Source organism: Chrysemys picta, chromosome 1 (assembly GCF_011386835.1).
Source record: "Chrysemys picta bellii isolate R12L10 chromosome 1, ASM1138683v2, whole genome shotgun sequence".
Taxonomy (NCBI): Eukaryota; Metazoa; Chordata; order Testudines; family Emydidae; genus Chrysemys; species Chrysemys picta.
The window spans coordinates 297,847,014-297,867,981 of record NC_088791.1 but is presented as its reverse complement, the minus strand read 5'-3'; the positions used below and the strand labels follow the sequence as shown (position 1 = coordinate 297,867,981).

The 20,968-nt window shown below is 40.7% G+C and overlaps 2 protein-coding genes across 11 annotated transcripts in view; one reads left to right on the top strand and one right to left on the bottom strand.

Annotated features, from left to right (window-relative positions):
• The window catches only part of LOC101950365 (histone-lysine N-methyltransferase SETDB2), a 93,792-nt gene extending 92,350 nt beyond the window's left edge, over positions 1-1,442 (bottom strand). Inside the window, exon 1 of the mRNA XM_065582429.1 lies at positions 1,303-1,442. The gene's annotated coding sequence lies outside the window, so the exon portion shown is untranslated. The remainder of the gene's footprint in view (positions 1-1,302) is intronic.
• Positions 1,443-1,564: 122 nt separating this feature from the next.
• The window catches only part of CAB39L (calcium binding protein 39 like), a 101,387-nt gene continuing 81,983 nt past the window's right edge, over positions 1,565-20,968 (top strand). For 6 of the 10 annotated variants that reach the window (XM_065593936.1, XM_065593889.1, XM_042842734.2 and 3 more), the window contains exon 1: positions 1,565-1,812. The gene's annotated coding sequence lies outside the window, so the exon portion shown is untranslated. Of the gene's footprint in view, positions 1,908-4,973; positions 5,111-20,968 lie in introns of those variants that run through there. The other 4 variants (XM_065593878.1, XM_065593916.1, XM_065593909.1 and 1 more) reach the window with 4 other exon arrangements.

The following is a 20,968-nucleotide window of genomic DNA, read 5'->3' as shown; positions in this document are numbered from 1 at the left end:
AGCCAAATTCCCCAGAATAGAACCTTGATGAGATTATGTAATAATCTCACATATAATTGATGACATTTTATGTACTCAATTTAAAAATCTAGTCAGCATCTAAAAAAGTATTTACAGTAGCTTCAGGAACTACATCTGTCCTGGAGTCCTACATATTTCCCCCTACCAGTCACATTTTTTAAAAAGAATGTTCTTCATTCCCTTGCTGGAAAGAGACAGACTATACAGGGAAAACAGTGAAGCTGGCTTATTTCCTCTAAATCTCTTAGCTTTAGTGATATGGGAGTTACTTATAACAACAGTAGATGCAACACACAGAAATCTGATTTTTTTTTTAAAGTTGATTGTGTAAGTTTTTATTTCATTATGTAAATTTTTCAAGGTGCACATTTGTGGATGCATTCTTGCCATCAAATCAGAATATCCAGCAACATCTGAGGACCCAATCCTGCAACCAATAGTATACATGCTTAACTGTATGCACGTTGACTGGATTGTATGCATGTGAGAAGTCTCACTTAGGCATAAAGAGCAACAGAGGGTCCTGTGGCACCTTTAAGACTAACAGAAGTATTGGGAGCATAAGCTTCCGTGGGTAAGAACCTCACTTCTTCTTGCATCTGAAGAAGTGAGGTTCTTACCCACAAAAGCTTATGCTCCCAATACTTCTGTTAGTCTTAAAGGTGCCACAGGACCCTCTGTTGCTTTTTACAGATTCAGACTAACACGGCTACCCCTCTGATACTTGTCACTTAGGCATGTGTACTATTGATTGCAGGTTCAGGACCTAAATAGGAACACTGGCATGTTGGAGTGGTTGGTTAACATTCATCTGTAAACTTCTGGGGAAAGGTTCTTTAATAAGAACTGCTCCGAAAGATCTAACAGAGAGAGGTTTTTAACTATTTGCAACCTAGGCAATGAAAAAAGGAGAAGAGAACTTCAGGAATTACAGCTAGATCTGATCCCTCCCCTCAAGTGCATTTTCCCGTGGGGGGGTTGGGGGGAGGGTTGACAAGAAGTTACAATAGGAAAGCACAGCAGCTGTTAACTGGGGAGACAGGAACTTCCCTGCCACTAGCAGGGTCCTTCCAACAGCAGCCCGACATCAACAGTCCCTGTTTCCCGGGGCAGGCCAGACCCCGCCGCCTTATTAACGAGACCCCGCAGCGGCGAACACCCCCCTCCACTCGCCTTTCCGTGAGCGGGGACCATTGACACGCATCGGTTACCAAACCACACGGGCTCGGCAGGGGCCTGGCAGCAGAGCGAATGCCGCATCCCCACCGCTGGGCACGGTACCTTTGCGGGCGAGGCCGTGCTGGTGCGCGCGCCTGCAATAGCGGGCTCGGGACGCCCCGGCGGGACGAACCTCCCAAGGCAGGAGGGAGACACCTTCTGTGGGCGTGGCCAGGCTCACCCCGAGCTAACGGCACTTCTCCATCCCGGCGTTCGACCCCTCAGTTCCGCTGGGCGCACGTGCCCGCCCGGCATAGGCTACTCAGTTGGGGCCACAGCCACCAACCACACCCCGCCGGGCAGGAGGCGGGGTTTGAACCCGGTGTTGGTCGAAAGCCATGAGCGGATTGGACACAACCAGCTGTCTGCGCATGCGCAGAGTAGCAGACGCGCGCGCGCAACGGGGCGGAGCAAAGTGAGCCAATGGCTATCGGGAACGGCTACTGGACGGGTTCCGCGGTTCGTGCGCCGTCCTCGCCTTTCATTGGCTGCGACTGACTTCTCGTCTTGCCATACGGTGGCCAATGAAATCGGGCCATCAGGACTAGAGTCGGAGGAGCGGCGGTGGCTAAGGTAGGTTCGTCCGCCATGTTGGGTGAGGTAAAGGGGTGGAGCTAACTCGGGCGGAGTTTGTTCAGGCGGGCGCTGGGGCTGGGGGCTTTTTTTCGGTGGGTAGATGGGTTAACATGCGGGGCAGCATTTGGGGCTGAGGCGGGTTAACCCCGAGGATGGGGGGCGGTGTTTTGAGGGTATGGGGAGGGCTAAGGGGGGGATTTGGGGCATGGAGGGTTAGCCGGGGAGGAGTTGGGGCAGAGGCGGGTTAACCCCAACAATGGGGGGGGGGCGTTTTGAGGACGAGGAGGGTTAATCCGAGAGAAGGAGGATTTGGGGCCGAGGCGGGTTCACCCCGGGCACGGGGCGGATTTTTTTATTCAAGGGGTTTGTTTGTTTTCTTTCAAAGATTCGAATTATTCCGTTATCTTAGTTCCCATCGGGTGGAATGGCCGCCGTAAAGAGAGCGAATATGGGTTTCTGCTCTTCCCGCTATTGCTCTAACATGCCCCAGGAGATGGGGAGTGCCCTAAGCCTACCACCCCTCTAGTCCGTTTTATATAGTTGTTTGTACCGTGCCCATTGTTGCGCTGCCTGGGCTCCTTTTACACTGAACTCCCATATACGTGACGCTGGCCTTCCTATTGTGTTTGATGCTAATTGTGATACATAAAGATTACAGCAGGATTAGTTTGAGAGTTGTGTTTTTTCCCTTTAATCTGCGCAGTGTTTTCAGTTATCCTGGCTTCTAGATCTTAAAGTCCTGATTTCTGTTACTGTAGTAAAATAAAGAGTGAAATAACACTGGCTTTTTGTAGGTTGGAAACAATGGGAGGGGATGAATCTCCTAAAGAGGTGCAGTGGAGAGAGAGGGCATTGCAGTTGGTGGTTACTCAGAAGACCCATTTCCAGGGTTGGCAGCTGAGCTGTGCTTCAGGCTGAGGTGGAATTCAGATTTCACCCTCACCTTCTTATGTTTTACACTTTAGACCAGTTTTGTTTTACAGTTGTGTTTTGGCCTGTTTTAGTCTTGTAGTCTGCAGGGTAAGATTGCAAGCAGTACTTAACGTGTATTAGAATTGCAGATGGGGTCTAATTAACTTACCACTCAAGAAAGATCTTGGAGTCCTTGTGGATGGTTCTCTAAAAACATCCACTCAATGTGCAGCGGCAGTCAAAAAAGCGAACAGAATGTTGGGAGTCATTAAGAAAGGGATAGATAATAAGACAGGAAAATATCATAATGCCTCTACATAAATCCATGGTATCCCCACATCTTGAATACTGCATGCAGATGTGGTCGCCCCATCTCAAAAAAGCTATATTGGAATTGGAAAAGATTCAGAAAAAGGCAACAAAAATGATTAAGGGTATGGAATGGCTTCTGTATGAGGAGAGATTAATAAGACAGGGACTTTTCAGCTTGGAAAAGAGATGACTAAGGGGGGATATGATAGAGGTCTATAAAATCATGACTGGTGTGGAGAAAGTAAATAAGGAAGTGAACACAAGAACTAGGGGTCACCAAATGAAATTAATAGGCAGCAGGTTTAAAACAAGGAAGTATTTTTTCACACAACACACAGTCAACCTGTGGAACTCCTTGCCAGGGGATGTTGTGAAGACCAAGACTAGAACAGGGTTCAAAAAAGAACTAGATAAATTCATGGAGGATCGGTCCATCAATGGCTATTAGCCAGGATGGGTAGGGTGGAGTGCCTAGCCTCTGTTTGCCAGAAGCTGGGAATGGGTGGCAGGATGGATCACTTGATGATGACCTGTTCTATTCATTCCATCTGGGGAACCTGGCATTGGCCACTGTCGGAAGACAGGATACTGGGCTAGATGGACCTTTGGTCTGACCCAGTATGGGCGTTCTTATGTTCAGATACAGGGAAGCTTTTCCATGTTTGTGATCACTTGGGGTCAGATACCTAGACGTGCTACTTAATGCAAGTAGTCTCATTTGCAGAATTGAACCTATGAAGGTCTAGAAAGTTTCTTAAACTTAACATCTAAAAATAAACTACTATCAAGTAAGTTTCAGGACTCAGGTGTCATCCACTGAGAGACATATTTGTTTGCATGCTCACCCTGTCAACTACCAAATGTAAATAAGCGACAGGCACTTATAAATATTAGCTGTCGGACAAATAAATGAACACAGAAAATGAATTACTGTATATACTCGTTCATAAGCCGAATATTTTTGGTTAAAAAGTAACACATCAAAGAGCGGGGGTCGGCTTATAAAAGGGTCTACACCAAAATTTGATGATTTTAAACTCTATGGAATCATTGAATTGAATGTCTAATACATTGTTGTTTTGTTTACCTGAAGCTCTGTGCCTGTGAACGCTCCAGGTAAACAAAACGTCCCAACCTGCCAGCGGCTTACCCTGACGGGCTGGGAGCCAAAGTTTTCCAACCCCTGAATATAGGGTCAGCTTATGAAAGGGTCATACAGTTTTTGCTATTTTTACGTATCCATTTTTGGGGTCAGCTTATGAACAAATGGGCTAATAAACGAGTATATACGACACTTCAATTCTCCTCTCAGGATGTCACCTGTGACTTCTCTTTAGTACCACTTAACAATTAGAGATTGCAGTTGTGTGCAAATACAAATTCTTACAATAACTTAATTATTTAAAAAGTTAATTTATTGTTACTATAGATTTTATACCAGTTTTAAAATCTGACATTAAAAAAAACTTTAAAAAGCACATACAAAGTTTACAAGATACTTTTTGGAAAAAAATTAATACTTTTCACAAATAGATATTTTTTTCCCAGCACCTATATTATACTTTAATGCAGTGGTTCCCAAACTTTAACAACCTGTGAACCCCTTTCGCTAAAATGTCTCGCGAACCCCCTCCTAAAAATGAATATTTCCAGGGATTTTCTCCTTTACCTGAGTATAAATTATAAAGGTTTCAGAGTAGCAGCCGTGTTAGTCTGTATCTGCAAAAAGAACAGGAGTACTTGTGGCACCTTAGAGACTAACAAATTTATTAGAGCATAAGCTTTCGTGGACTACAGCCCATCCGAAGAAGTTTGTCTCTAAGATGCCACAAGTACTCCTGTTCTTTTTATAAATTATAAAAGCAGTGATCTTGGAAATATAAAATTTGTTTTTATGACATGCTTATTACACACTTTATTATTTATCATTACAGTATTTGTATTACATTATGAAAACGGCAACACTCTTCCAAGATCTCACTTTCGTAGCTCGTATCATTTTGAATAGGCCTGTTATAAGACAAGGCTCCTATGTTTCATCAAGGAATATCAGATGTAAAACAGCATGAAGGTATTTAAGAAGCCAACTGAGAGTAAACCTATGTTGATATGCATTACCATATCCTCTTTTAATTCTTTATTAAGCGAGTCCCATATCAGCGCTCCATTATCTTGTCCAGGATCAGTGTCAGACAGACAGACCTATAATTACCTCGGTCATCCCCATTTACCCTTTTAAAATAGTTTCACAAAATTAGCTTTCTTTTAGTCTCTTGAAAATTTCCTAGTATTCTAAGACTTATTGAAAATTCAGTCCAATGAGCTTCTCTACCAGCTCTTTTAAAACTCTTGGATGCAAGTTATTTAAACCTGATTTTAAAATGTCTCACTTTAGTAGCTGCTATTTAACATCCTCCTGAAATACTAGTGGAATGGAAAGAGAGTTATCCTATGCCATGACATATTTTTTCCTACATACAGAACAGAAATTTCTGTTAAACATGTCTGCCTTTTCCGCATTATAATTGATCATTCTACCATTTCCATCTAGTAATGGCAAATATTTATTAGGATGCCTTTTGTTCCTAATATATTTTAAAAACTGCTCCTTATTATCCTTAACTCTGCAGGCCATAGAGTTCTCTGTGTCCCTTTGCTTCCCTTATCAATTTTCTACAATTTCTAGTGTCTGATTTATGTTCATTGCTATCAACTTCCTCCTTCCATTTGGCATATTTTATTTTTTATAGCTGCCTTCACTTCCCCTCTAAATCAGGTCAGATTTTTAACGAATATGACTTTCTTCCTCAATTCTACAATTGTGGCATTTTGGGCCTCTAGTTAAATGTCCTTCAACAATTCTCAATTAACCCACATTTTTCTGATGATTACTTCACGTAAGGGGAGTTAATGGAGTTTTCATACAACAATAAGTACAGTGTTCCATTTGTTCATCAGTGCCTGAGCCAGCCGCCCTGAGCTTGTTCCATCTGCCAAAACTGTCTAGTCTGCTTTGTCTGACACAGTAACCCTGACTTGGTTAACTTTGTTGTGGAGTATAACTATACTGCATGAGTAGTCTAATTGATTCAGACACGTGAGAGTTGATTACAAAAAGCAACACCGACTGGTTACCTCACTGGGTAAATCAGCATTGCTGGATGTAACATTCGATAATCACAGTCAGCACTAGCCCTAAAGAGGGAATAAGGAGGTGAATAGGCCAGTAGGAGTGGCAACAGCAATAACTTCATTAAAAAGACTTAAAATTATGTTAAAAGTCATCTTAAAGTTGTCACTGAGAAAACAACCAGTTTATGGAGGATTTTGAACCATCATCTACTCTTACAGCAGTGTAAAATCTGGATTATGCCTATGTAATTGAGAACAGACTCGTTCTTGGTATTTTAATAATGAAGATGGGATGGATACAGGAAATGCACAACTGTGACACTGCAGTATTCTGTGCCAGGCATAACACCCTAGGGCTTTTGTCAGCAAGACAATGGAAGTAAATGGTTGAAGATGCGTGACTGAATGCCTGTCTGAAACTAATGAAGGGTTGGTAATAAGATTTGGCTCTCATATTGAAATGGAGGGCAAAAACTTTTCTAATCAAAAATGAAGATTAGAGCACAGGAGGAGGAAATGTGGGAATACATAGGAACTTCTGTCTTACATAGTACCAAGATAAGTACACTCTACATCAGCATTTTTACTACAGATCATATAAACATTTTCTTTTAAAATTTGTGATTAATGCTCATGATAGATGTTGGACAGACATCCCAGGGCAAGTCTACACTCAAGTGTTACATCAGCGCCACTGTAGCATGTCTGGTGAAGATGCGCTATGCCAATAGGAGAGTGTCTCCTGCCAACATAGTGCTGGTGTAGACAGCACTTAGGTCAATGTAACTTAAGTCACTCAGGGGTGTGTCTTTTTCACATTCCTGAGCGATGTAAGTTTTATATTGGCTTAAACGGTAATGTAGACTAGCCCCTACTAAACTGAATTCCTCTATTCACAGAACTAAGCTAACAGCAAAGCAAACTTCCTAGCAGTATCCCAGCAATGTCCCACCACCCTTACAGGGAGGAACCAATTCTAGAATAGAATGAACTATCCTTACATCTTTACATTCTTTAGCACCTCTTCTGAGAGTGATGACAAAAGGGCTAGTTGTGGTGATGGATTTTCTTATTCAAGCATCTGTTCACTGAGACTTAGGCTGAGTTCTTCTATTCTGTAGTAGAAATGTAAAAAAATCATATGTTAAGGAATCTGCAAAGTCCATTCTTATAGTACTGACTGAGTAGACACTCCTAGGCTCTCAAGGGCTACCCTATTATTTTGTTTAGATTTTGGACGTTCATTTTGCTAGTTGTTTTTAATCTAAGAAAGGGAGAGGGGGAAGACTGATGTAGGCTCATGATACTTCTACAAAGTTACTTTTAGATTGTAAAGTATTTGCAGAGAACACAAATAGCTTGCTTTTCTTTTTTGAGAAGTGGAGCCTCTGATAATTGTGGGATGTCAAGATTCTTAGAAGAACTTTAAAGCAAAAAAACCTATATCTTTTTCTCCAAAGGAAAAGAACAATTTTTGTCCCTGTGTAAACAACAAACTTCTTTCACATGGAGGACCTAGATATCTGTTAATTACCAACTATCTTGGATGCCAAATGTGCTGGAACTCTTTTAATCCTCCAGTAGCCAGAATATCTTTCTAGCTCTGAAATTGGCAATTGATAATATGGGGTTTTTACACATATGTTGCCCTTGCAGATCTCCTTTTTAGTCCTCTTTCTGTCATAAAACCTAAGCAACCCTTCATCCACCATTGTTTCTAGATAGTCCTTTTACACCTCTACCCCGATATAACACAAATTCAGATATAACGTGGTAAAGCAGTGTTCCGGGGGGGGCGGGGCTGCGCACTCCAGCGGATCAAAGCAAGTTCGGTATAACGCGGTTTCACCTATAACACGGTAAGATTTTTTGGCTCCCAAGGACAGCGTTATATTGGGGTAGAGGTGTACCTTATGGTTATACAATCACATTAAGTTGTTTAGCACTGAGTCAGGAGACCTGAGTTGTTTGATATAAGATACTGAGTGACTGGAACTGAAGAGCGCATGTCTGGAAATTATCCATTGAGAGACAGCAACTGAGCAGCAGTGTGTGTATGAGAAGAACTAAGGGCTGCAGATTTAGGTTTATTCATATGTGAGAAGTCCCACTGGTTTTCCAGCAGGGTGCTGGTCACTTGCATTCATTGCAGGTAAAATTGACATAAAAGATCAAAGGCCTGTACCTGTTTTACAAAAAAGGATGCATATGTTACTTAATATGTCTAATTACAGAGTTTGCTCAAAATGTTAGCAGAATTTAAATTAGTCTAAATGTGATTGGGTAGGATTGAGTGGCGCTAGATCTGAGAGGACAGTTTTATGGTTCTCTGGATTAAATCAGTATTATTTGGATATGTTTTGTCTGCTGTGCAGATGGATTATCAACCTTACAATCAAGCAACTGAACTCCAGTATGATGCTTGAGCAACAATTGGTGATATAAATTTTATTAATACATTTTCCATTCAGAGTTTACATTTCTGGGGGAGCACATGAGAAACAAATCTTATAAGAAACATTAAACAAGCCAGCAAAAAGTTTCTTGAACAAGGAGGATTTAATATTGTTTTGAAGTACAGAAGAATTTCTTCTTCCAGTTATCAGCTGTCCTATGAGGTTTCAGAGTGAGCCTTCTTTTGTACTTAACACCTATAGATAGTGAATTCATAGAAAATCTCCTATCCTGAACATAGCAGCGAGCCTAAAGCATTAAGCCTGGTGCGAGACATGAAGCCTAAACCAAAGGCTGTAAACCAAATTCAGTCCATGTATTAAAGCAAATGCCTATATGTTCAGTATCCAGTACATAATGTTAGTGGTACCTGTGCCAAGTTTAATATTACACAGTGAATATGTAAACACATTCCAGCAGGCTAGCACAAGTACATCCTAACCTAGCACAAAATAAAACAATTTAACTAAAATAATAAATGTCTATGTGTACTTCTGATGTTTTAGACAAAACAAGTGGTAAATAAAAATGTTTTATCTAAAACATCAGAAAGATACAAAAAAGCAATAAACATCATAAAACAAGTAAGGTAGTACATAAATTGTTTATCCCAAATTGTTTGTCTATAAAGGTTAAAATACCCCACCTTAACCCTTTGTCCTAGAGGGCAGGAAAAAGTCCCATTGCTGACTAAGGTGCTCCATTGTAATGGGCATTCATGTGTTTGTGTACTTGTAACCATTGAGCCCGGGGCGCTAGCATCGCGTTTCGTCAACAATAAATCTGGCCAAGCGCCTTTGCCACCAAATTGAGTCTGTAGTCTTTCCAGGCAGTTCTGTCAAGGTCTGCTAACCTAGCTATTGCACATAGCTGTAAACACACACCCACACCCACCCACCCACCACCAGCACCACCACCCTCCTCTTAAACTGACAACACTGTAAGGTTTCTTTCAAAAGTCCCAAAGAAACCAAATAAATTCTGTGGCTCTAATTGAAATGACTGACAACAAATTAAAGTAGTGATACTGTAAATATGTTAGCTTTAAATAATTTAAGAAGTAATACAATTCTTGATACTATTTTCAGTTGTACTGTACAAAAAATAATTTCAAAAGCCCTATGTGATATTAAACAATAGACCTGGTAGATTCTGGCAAAACAGCTTCCAGCACATTTGACAAAAAAGCTAAGTTTAATGTTAAATATGTTGAAAGTCATTTACCGGCACTTTTGAGTTGTTCTTATTGACTTTTCCATAAATTAGACTGTACAAGAAAGCTTTTATTTTGTATCAATTTAATAATGATTTTTTCAACTTTTTTAAAGAGAAGGCTTCAATGAGTTTTAAACTCCATTTTAAAAAAAATGACATTTTCTGGTCTGCTTCTCAACTCCTTAAACCTTTGCAGATCTTTTTTTCTTTCTGCTATTAAAGTCCCACTTCTTGTCAGAACTGTTTTCATAGCTCCTGCCTGTAGTTTTACAGGCTTCTGATAGTAGTTTTCTGACAGTAATTTTTGCTATAGTGCAGTTCTGTAGTAATGGTAAGAATGTAGGAGTTTGCAGATGCAAGAAAATTGTTATATAATTATGAATCAATAGTGCTAGATGATGTGGAAGTTTTTCTGGTATTAGGAAAACCGTATCCTCTCTAGCTGACTCAGAAGCAGCACTTAATAAATATATAGGTATACGTAGAGAAAATTCATCCAACATGTGATTCTGGATACGTTGGTAACTGGAATAAATTTTTAGACTTTGTTTCAAGGTTTTGGTTGAAAAATGATATTTCAGATAAATTTGTCTCTTGGTCTTCCAGTTCCTAGAGATAATGAATTAGAATGAGGAAAAGTAGTGGATGAGTAGGAGTGTTAAATTAAGGGATAAGACATTGCATTTCTCAAACTACAGCTAAGACACAATGCTTCCTAACTGGAATTTGGAGTGTTAAGCTTGATGTGTGAAATACCCTTCTTGACAGTCTTCAAAGGCAGATTTTGCTTTTGTTGCCATTTCAACAAAAGTTGCTATTGTAATAAACTGGCATATGTGGATAAAGAGATGGACGCCTGGCAACCCTAATGATGGAGTCAAGTTTTTGATCGGAAGGCCTGGTCGAAAAGGGACCCTGGCGGCTCCGGTTGGCAGGAGTCCGGAGCTAAGGCAGGCTCCCTACCTGCCCTGTTTCCGTGCAGCTCCTGGAAGCTGCCGCCAGGTCCCTGCAGCCCCTATGCGCACAGGCGGCCAGCGAGGCTCTGTGCACTGTGATGGCTCCGCAGGTCCCATTAGCCGGAAACTGCAACTAATGGGAGCTGCATGAGCAGTGCCTGCCACTTCCTGGGAGCCCGAACCCACCCCCCCCCCATACCCCAACCCCCCGCCACAACCCAGAGTCCCCTCCTGCACCCAAACTCCCACCCAGAGCCTGCACTGCACACACACCCCAACCCCCTGCAGCAGCCTGGAGTCCCCTCCCACACCGCAAACCCCTCATCCCTGGCCCTACCCCAGAGCCCGCATCAGCAGCTGGAGCTCTCATCCCTGGCCCCACCCCAGAGCCTGCATCCCCAGCTGGAGCCCTCACCCCCTCCTGCACCCCAAACCCCTGCCCCAGCCTGGAGTCCCCTCCTGCACCCCAAACCCCTCATTCTTGGCCCCACCCCAGAGCCCGCACCCCCAGCTGGAGCCCTTACCCTCTCGTACCCCAAACACCTGCTCCAACTCTGTGAAAGTGAGTGAGGGTGGGGGAGAGTGAGTGAAAGAGGGAGGGGGGATGGAGCAAGCAGGGTCGAGGTCTTGGTGAAGGGGCGGGGTAAGGGTGTTCGGTTTTGTGCAATTAGAAAGTTGGCAACCCTATCCATCATGCAACATTAAAAACAATTCAGTACCCTTGATGTGGAGGCTAAGGCCTAGTCTTCACTTACCGGCTGGTCCGGCGGCACGCCATCGATGTTCTGGGATCGGTTTATCGCGTCTGGTTAAGACGCGATAAATCGATCCCGGATCGATCCCGGAAGTGCTCACAGTCAGCGCCGGTACTCCAGCTCACCGAGAGGAGTACGCGGCGTCGACGGGGGGAGACTTCCGGCCGCGTCTGGACCGCGGTAAGTCCGGACTAAGGTACTTCGAATTCAGCTACGTTATTAACGTAGCTGAATTTGCGTACCTTAGTCCGAAGTCCGGACTAAGTGGGGACCAGCCCTTAGTCTTTTAAACAAATAAAAGTGTATTTTTTTTCTTAAAGTTCAAGATTATTGAAGACCGACTGCAGATGGGGAGTTCACTATGTTTTCAGCAGCTCCGGTATCCCGAATGACATGTAACATGCTATTTTCTAGCCCCTACTTCTGAATTGTTCTTATCTTTTGGCAGTAAGCGTAGCTGTGCTGCTTTGATCTGCTACCACACACCTAATCATCACATACTTTCTTTTTCTATAGTTCTGGTGTCAAAGTCAAGCCTCTATTGCTATTCTTCTGCAAGTAAGAAAAAGCAAGATGGTAGCCAACAATGTCAGTCATTAACTGGCTGATTATTATTGTTTTGGGGCGCAGAGGAGGTCCTCTGCGATATCTGGTGTTTGCTGTATTTGTAGTGGTAACTAGGCACTAAATTGTATTTAGTGGGTGATTGTGGTCATGTAATAATGTATACAGATTATTTTGATGTTCAAATAGCAAATGGTAGATGTATACTTCATATATTGTGTAATATCTTTCTCTGGGCAGTGGTAACTTTCTAGCAAATGAGTTAAGTAAGATTCAGGTCTGTGAATGAAAATCACAAATTGTGTGTTAAATTATTTGACACCCCCCCCACCCCAAGCCATTAAAAATAGGTCATGACTCTAAATGCAATTGCAGATGTGGCCAACTGAGAGACTTGCACTATTCTAGGACAAAGCAGCTCACACAGTCCAGGGTAAAACGTGTGAGAGAAGGGGTCAAAGGGGTTAGGCTACAGAATGATTTCCTAGAAGTCAGACTAACCCAGAATGAGTTCACTTTTAGGGCATGCTCTCTGAAAAGCTTTCCTTCTAAAACTAGAATGCTTGGTGAAAGAGGGAAGAGATGATTAATAAAAGCATGCATATGGTAACAGAATCTCCTTTACCAGGGCAGGGAGAAGAGCAGAGAGAACTATGAAGTCCATTGGGAACATCTGTGGGCAGATCTAATTTACCTGGGAAGCAGTTAAATACTATGAGGTTATATGAAGAGTCTCTTAGGTGGTGATAGATTCTTCCCCATTTTTACTTATTCTGTTGCCCCTTATTGGGGTTGGTTGTCCTCTAAGCTAAAGAGGGCTGGTTACGGTACCCTCCAGAGTCCATTGGCACAACTCTTAGGATGTCTGGAAAAGATTTAATGAGTGACATATTTTTTTCCCCTCTTCTGATGGCCGAAAGCACAAAGAACTGACTAAATCCTTAACTTCTGCACAACGCATTGTCATATCACCACTAGACTTTTGGTGGAACTCATCAGTGCCTGATGTGTTTTTTAAAGGAATAAATGACTGCATAAAACAGTATGAAGCTGAATACTACCAAAAGCTTCTTAAGCAAAACAAAATAATTCCATTCTGATTAAGAAGGGACTTGAAAGTAGCTGTCAATATATGGCAATGAATATACATCAGAACCCACACAAAAAAGCATACAATTGATAAGGAAGGATAAAGGTACCAATGAAATTTTATTTTCAATAGGAGTAAGGCCAATAAGGAATTTTAAAATCTCAAGAACAAAAGAAACCCTACCAATAGAATAGATTCATTACTAGATGAAGACACTAAAATTGTCAATGATGCATTAAAGGCAGAAGTGTTTTATTAAATATTTCTATCAAAGAATTAAGGGATGGAAATATAAGTGTCATTCAACATAATTTCGTAGACTATAGATCTCATCAAATGAATTTGATTCTCTTTGGTTAATAAAGCCAACTGCGATGTAATATACTTAGACTCCTGTAAAGGTTCTGACTTAGTAGTGCAGGGCATTGTGATTAAAAAATAAAAACACTAATTAAATGAATGAAAAGCTTGCTGATAGTTCTGAAAATGTAATTGTCAATGGAGAACCAAACCAGTGGGATTCTGCAGAGGTTGGGTCTCAGCCCAATAATGTTGTCATTGGATGTGTAAACTGGAATATCTAGTAGAAGCAGGGAGGGGTTACTGTCTTTGTTTAAAACATTGGTGAGTCTACTACTGGAACGCGGTGTCTTGTTTTGGTGGACATGCTTGAAAAATTGAAGCGGTTTCTGATTTGAGATCTGGAAAATGCATCTGGCAATGAGAGATTTAAGGAATTCGATGTATTTAGCTTCTTGAAGAGATGATTGAGGTGACTTGATCACGATCTAGAAGTATCGATGCAAGGATAAGATGTCTGATATTTTAGGGCTCTCCACTTTAGCTGGCAAAGGCATAATAAGATCCAATGTCTGAAAGTTGAAGCTTGAAAAATTCAAACTGGAAGTAAGGCACAAATGTTTAATAATGAGCGTAATTAACTGTTGGAATAGTTTATCAAGGGATAATGTAGCTTCTTCATCATTTGAAGTCTTTAAGTCTGGATTAGATGTCTTTTTAAAAGAGATGCTCTAGTTCAACAAGTTGTTGGGCTCGATGAATTTCTGTCTGGATGGCTTGTGACCTGCATGGGTCAGACTAGAGAATAATAATTTTTTTCTGGCCTTCTATTAATTAATTCTACTAATGGTAATGAATACATTAATTTTTTTCTGTTTAGGAAAAAAAATTAACAATCATTGGTTTTAAAACCACCTATGTATTTTACCTCAATTTTCAGGTAAGATATTACTATTAGAAAGTGTTGCTACTATATCTAAACATGGTCAAACACTGATATTTCATTCAAATTATGTATAGGTGCACTATGGGTCAAGTTATGCCATTGTTCCTTTCAGGGTGGATTTGATGAAATCACTAGTCAGGAAGACTCGATTTAATCATGGATTTCTACATAAAAGTGCATTCTTGTTGATTATTATAACCTTAATACATATTCTTCACAACTCAGAGAAGTAGGTTTCATTTTTAGAAGGTACACACTATACATTTTAAGTGATTTATTTTGAAAACTTTTCTGATTAGTTTTACAGCTATATCAGAAAATGAATGATTGGTTATTTAATTTACCAAAGGTAACACTGGTCTACAATTTTTGAGAAGTCGTCTGCTTCAGAGATAAAATGTGCTATTTATTATGTATTTTGATGTGCTGAATTCAAATATGATAATTAAAACTACTGATTGGCTACTGTTTCTAATATATTTAAGTTTTTACATTTTATGTCTATGTATATTGTGTAGATAGTAGAGTTTTAATCATAAAATGTAAACCTAGGTCTTTTCATGTGTTTATGGTTGCTTTACATGATAATATTTCACCTGTCCTGTTTATGTAACACTTTAAAAATCAGCAAAAGGGTTATATAAATAAAATGTATTATGAAACAAAAGGCAAAAAACTATTATGTACATAGTTTAGTCCTATTCAGTGTCTACTCGGCGCCTCTTGGCTTGTCTCTTGTATTCATTAAATGGAGCATCTCTTGTCACTGTCCAGCAATAGTCTGCAAGCATTGATGGGCTCCATTTGCCCTGCTAGCGTTTCTCCATTGTTGCAATGTCCTGGTGAAATCGCTCACCGTGCTCATCGCTCACTGCTCCGCAGTTCAGTGGAAAAAAATCTAGATGAGAGTGCAAAAAATGTATCTTTAGTGACACGTTGCAACCAAGGCTTTTGTATGCCTTGAGGAGGTTTTCCACCAACAACCTGTAATTGTCTGCCTTGTTGTTTCTGAGAAAATGTATTGCCACTAACTGGAAGGCTTTCCATGCCGTCTTTTCCTTGCCATGCAGTGCATGGTCAAATGCATCATCTCGAAGAAGTTCACGAATCTGAGGACCAACAAAGACGCCTTCCTTTATCTTAGCTTCACTTAACCTTGGAAATTTTCCATGGAGGTACTTGAAAGCTGCTTGTGTTTTGTCAATGGCCTTGACAAAGTTCTTCATCAGACCCAGCTTGATGTGTAAGGATGGTAACAAAATCTTCCTTGATTCAACAAGTGGTGGATGCTGAACACTTTTCCTCCCAGGCTCCAATGACTGTCGGAGTGGCCAATCTTTCTTGATGTAGCGGGAATCTCTTGCACGACTATCCCATTCGCAGAGAAAACAGCAGTACTTTGTGTATCCAGTCTGCAGACCAAGCAAGAGAGCAACAACCTTCAAATTGCCACAAAGCTGCCACTGATGTTGGTCATAGTTTATGCACCTCAAAAGTTGTTTCATGTTGTCATAGGTTTCCTTCATATGGACTGCATGACCAACTGGAATTGATGGCAAAACATTGCCATTATGCAGTAAAACAGCTTTAAGACTCGTCTTCGATGAATCAATGAACAGTCTTCACTCATCTGGATCGTGAACAGTGTTGAGGGCTGCCATCACACCATCGATGTTGTTGCAGGCTACAAGATCACCTTCCATGAAGAAGAATGGGACAAAATCTTTTTGACGGTCACGGAACATGGAAACCCTAACATCACCTGCCAGGAGATTCCACTGCTGTAGTCTGGAGCCCAACAGCTCTGCCTTACTCTTGGGTAGTTCCAAATCCCTGACAAGGTCATTCAGTTCATCTTGTGTTATGAGGTGTGGTTCAGAGGAGGAGGATGGGAGAAAATGTGGGTCCTGTGACATTGATGGTTCAGGACCAGAAGTTTCAACCTCTTCCTCTTCCTCGTCTGACTCAAGTGAGAGTGATTCTGGTGCATCAGGAACCGGCAGTCCTTCTCCGTGGAGTACTGGGCGTATAGCTGATGGAATGTTTGGATAATGCACAGTCCACTTTTTCTTCTTTGACACACCTTTCCCAACTGGAGGCACCATGCAGAAGTAACAATTGCTGGTATGATCTGTTGGCTCTCTCCAAATCATTGGCACTGCAAAAGGCATAGATTTCCTTTTCCTGTTCAACCACTGGCGAAGATTTGTTGCACAAGTGTTGCAGCATACGTGTGGGGCCCACCTCTTGTCCTGATCTCCAATTTTGCAGCCAAAATAAAGGTGATAGGCTTTCTTAACCATAGTGGTTATACTGCGCTTTTGTGATGCAAAAGTCACTTCACCACAAACATAGCAGAAGTTATCTGCACTGTTCACACAAGTACGAGGCATCTCTGCTCACTTTGGCTAAACAGAAATGTGTCCCTTTGCAAAATCAAACACTGACAAATAAGAGAGCACGACACTGTATGATTTCTAGAGCTGATATAGGGCAATTTGTTCAGCAGAGTGATGTAAGCTTCGTTATGATTGCATCATCCATGACTTCTAGGAATAACATGATGCAATTCATATCATGTATGACGCAATACCAGCTTCAGATTGCATCATTCATTGTTTTGCCTAAAAAGCAAGTACTGTCCAAACCCAGTCATAGATTTATTCATATCTCCAGTCAAATATGTATTTTAGTCATTCCTGGTTTAAATTGAGATCGCTTCCCTTTATAACTCACTTATCCTCCGCCATTCCCAAGTCAAGGGTCGTATATACTGACCCAATAGCATATCTTGAAAACTAGAGCCAATCAACAATTTTAAGCATCATTTTCGTTCTCAGTGACCCAGAATTAGTAAAGTTTGACTACATTTATTTCAGAAGCATTTTGGCTGTAGAGCAGTGTAATTGAAGCAGATATTTATGAAGTCATTGGGAGGTAAACTATCTCCAGTTCAACAGGTTAATCATTAATATTTGGAGAATTTTCTTGCTATTCTGTATTAGGAGGAGAACATCACCAGACAAACATTTAAATTGTTTTATTTAACTAAAACAACATCATTATTTATTCTGGATTTTTTTTTCTTCAACAGCAAACATATAATATTTTAACAAAACAGGCATATGAATTTTTGAACTTAGTTAAACATTCAAGTTTCTTAAAATCAGGTTTGTTTTTGTTAAAATTGTTTTTAACTAAAATAGTTAAATTAAACATTTTAAAAAAACAACAAAAATTAAATTGACTCTGTCAGCGAGGTCAACATGAGAAACTTAAAATATTGGCTTCTGCAGCTAACTAAGTCGTCTTTTTTCTTCATTTTCCTGTTTGTTCATAATCTGGAAAAGAAAAACAAGCTTTCCTGCTTTTTCAGGTCCTAAACGATTTCTCAGTTTGGAATGAATTAGTCCAAAGGAAGAAAATATTCTTTCTACACTGGCAGAAGAAGCTACTGCTGCTAAAAGTGAGATTATCACTTCAGCAGTTTCTGATGACTTTCTTTAAAACATCATCAGCAAACATATATTTCTTGAATGGCTCACCCTTAGCTCTGAAGTTTATTATAGTTGGCATTATGGAGGGATGATTGCTGGATGTCCATGTCATAGCCAACTCCTCTTCAGCAGTTAAGCTTTGACCCTAGTACCGAGTATTGAGAATATTTGCAAGAAAATGAGCTGGAGATAGTGCTTGTCCCATTTGTTTTTTTTTATGCTTGTAATTTAACTCTGTCATTGCATAGTTCTCTTTTTAAGGTCTCACTCAGTTCCTTACAAATTTCAACAGCGTCAGCAATAAAACAGCTATTTCCCTGCATTTTGTTCAAGGCTACAGAAATAAGCTTCAGGGTACTCAGCATGTGTTCAACATTTCTCTTAAGTCCAATGTTGAGAACTTGGCTTTGACAGTGCCATCTATTTTTTTCACGACTTTGTTCATAAACCGTCATCAGATTAGGCTAGTTCTTGATATAGTGCTCAAAACAGTCCACTACTGAGTTCCATTGCACATTTTGTGGGAGAGTTAGCTTGGTTCCTCCCACTTTTTTCAGAGCAGTCGCTGCAAAGTGGTTGTTACGGAAGTATTTTGCAATTTCAACAACATTAGCCTTTATTTCTGGAATACTGAAGTCTTTGGCTAGCAGGTGCATCAAATGAGCACTGCAACTGTATGTTATTAGCTTGGGACTCTCTTCTAAATTTCTTCTCATCTTGGATACATTTGTACCATTGTCTGTGACCAAGCTGCGTACTAGACATTTGAATTTTTCACAGTTTGTTATAGCTATTACAAGAAGTAGCAGTAAGTATTCTGCTATGTGTGCATTTCCTGATGTATCAAATGTTTCTGTAAGGAAGACATTCCCTTCTTCTGTTGTCACACAAGTACATACAACAGGATCATTTTGGACATTGCTCCACCCATCAAGACTCAGGTTAACAATTTCACCCTCTAGACCTTTTGCACGCTGCTCAATTTCTCTTTCATACACTTTATCCAGCAATTTGCCTGCGACATCTGCTCTGTTGGGTGGACTGTATCCTGGTCTTAATGACTGAACCATGTTAATGAAGTGTGGGTTCTCAGTCATACAGAGAGTTTGTTGCATAAACAAACAGGGCAATTTTGTCATCAATTATCTCTTTTTGTAATCTGGTTCTCATGCAGTTATTTAATTATTATTACCATACTGCTCATTTAGTATTACTCATTGCATTCACTGACACTGAATAATACTTTAAAGGTGAAATTGTAAAAGGAAGATCTGCCTATTTCAGATACTTATTTTTTATCACAACTGCATCTAAAATGATAGTACCATAGAGTAACAACTGTAATTTTTGCTCAAACATGAGAATTCAAGAATAGTCCAGAAGGAAGATAGGCAGTCCTTAAGAAAGAAGTATGAACCTGAAGTTCCTGCATGTTCAGACATGTTCCTTTCATCATCTTCAATGCAGCTGCCTCCTGAGAAGGAATACTTCTCATGATGTTGTTTCATTTGGGGCAACCAGGCCTTGCATTTCTTTGTTGCACTGTTTGCATTTTGCATGCATGCCTGTCTTGCCCATAGGTAGAGGAACTTCATTAAAATATTCCCAAACTGGGTCTCTTTTATGTCCTGCTGCTATTACAGGTTTTCCCTTCTAGTGAGAGAATGGTATGGCAGATCTCAAATCAATGAAGGCTACACTCAGAAAGACCTCAAGACTTCTGGATATGCTGCTCAAACAGTTTCACTTTTGTTTCTACTGCCTGTCCCTCCCTTCTCACATTTATTTCCAGACTTCTTCTCCTTGTCCAGATCTATTCTGCCCCCAACAATCTTCTATTCACTGAACTTTTTGAAACTTTACACTTTTAGAGAGAGTTAAGGGATTGACTCGGTGTACACAAATTTGCAGAGGGACAGTAGGTTTTAGGTCTGTTATTTCTCACCTCTATTTGTTTTTGTAAAAACATTTTTGCTGTTAACAAGCATGTTATCTCTGGAGCCACAAATTCACAGTTTGAGAACTGCAAAGCTATGCATTTCTGATGGTATCTTCTAGACTGAGCACTGAGTCCCATTGGGTAGATAGAAAGATAATAATCTATACAGAGGTCCCTGGAGCCCCATAAATTTGGGTCCCTAATCCATGAACTTTTCTTAAACATTACATGAATATCATAGAATCATAGGTTTCAGAGTAGCAGCCGTGTTAGTCTGTATCCGCAAAAAGAACAGGAGTACTTGTGGCACCTTAGAGACTAACAAATTTATTAGAGCATAAGCTTTCGTGGACTACAGCCCACTTCTTCGGATGCATAGAATATCAGGGTTGGAAGGGACCTCAGGAGGTCATCTAGTCCAACCCCCTGCTCAAAGAAGGACCAATTCCCAACTAAATCATCCCAGCCAGGGCTTGGTCAAGCCTGACCTTAAAAACCTCTAAGGAAGGAGATTCCACCACCTCCCTAGGTAACCCATTCCAGTGCTTCACCACCCTCCTAGTGAAAAAGCTTTTCCTAATATCCAACCTAAACCACCCCCACTGCAACTTGAGACCATTATTCCTTGTTCTGTCATCAGGTATCACTGGGAACAGTCTAGATCCATCCTCTTTGGAACCCTCTTTCAGGTAGTTGAAAGCAGCTATCAAATCCCCCCTCATTCTTCTCTTCTGCAGACTAAACAATCCCAGTTCCCTCAGCCTCTCCTCATAAGTCATGTGCTCCAGCCCCCTAATCATTTTTGTTGCCCTCTGCTGGACTCTTTCCAATTTTTCCCCATCCTTCTTGTAGTGTGGGGCCCAAAACTGGACACAGTACTCCAGATGAGGCCTCACCAATGTTGAATAGAGGGGAATGATCATGTCCCTCGATCTGCTGGCATATCATATATTGTCTCATACTATAGAATTAGACTTTATAATCCCTATTCCATGATGAGATATCTTTGAGCTATAATGTATCTTAATTAAAACTATTTTTAGATAGGTTTTTTCCTCTCTAAAAGCATTTTATCAAAAAA